The sequence below is a fragment of the Phaethon lepturus genome, unplaced genomic scaffold (genome assembly GCF_000687285.1).
Source record: "Phaethon lepturus isolate BGI_N335 unplaced genomic scaffold, ASM68728v1 scaffold20100, whole genome shotgun sequence".
Lineage (NCBI taxonomy): Eukaryota > Metazoa > Chordata > Aves > Phaethontiformes > Phaethontidae > Phaethon > Phaethon lepturus.
The window spans coordinates 639-1,061 of NW_010510052.1; positions in this window are offsets into that span (position 1 = coordinate 639).

Genomic DNA, 423 nt, shown 5'->3' on the forward strand with positions numbered 1-423 from the left:
CCTGGCAGGGAGCCTGGGCACGCCGGGCTGTGCCAGAGCATCAGGCTTAATCTTGCTGTTATTTAAGCACTCTTAAGGTCATTAGGGACAGTACGCATCCTATAGGTACGGGACTGCTGGGGACAGGACCAGCTGGAGCACCGGCTGGGTGCCGTCACCCACTGAGACATCACCAGCGCCCGGTTACCCGAGGCCGGACGCACGCTGCTCAGGGCTGCCTGGGCAGAGCTCGGCACAAACAATGTCCATGCACAGAAGTTTCTTTCTTCTCAAGAGTTCGTGGATGCTTTTCATGGTGCTCTACAACCCCAGAAACCGGGGCTGACCCCGAACATCAAAACCCGGCGGGGCGCCGGGGTGGGTACCGCAGCCATCAGCATCCCTGCATCCCTGCCGAGGCCGGCGGATGGGGCTGGGCCCGTG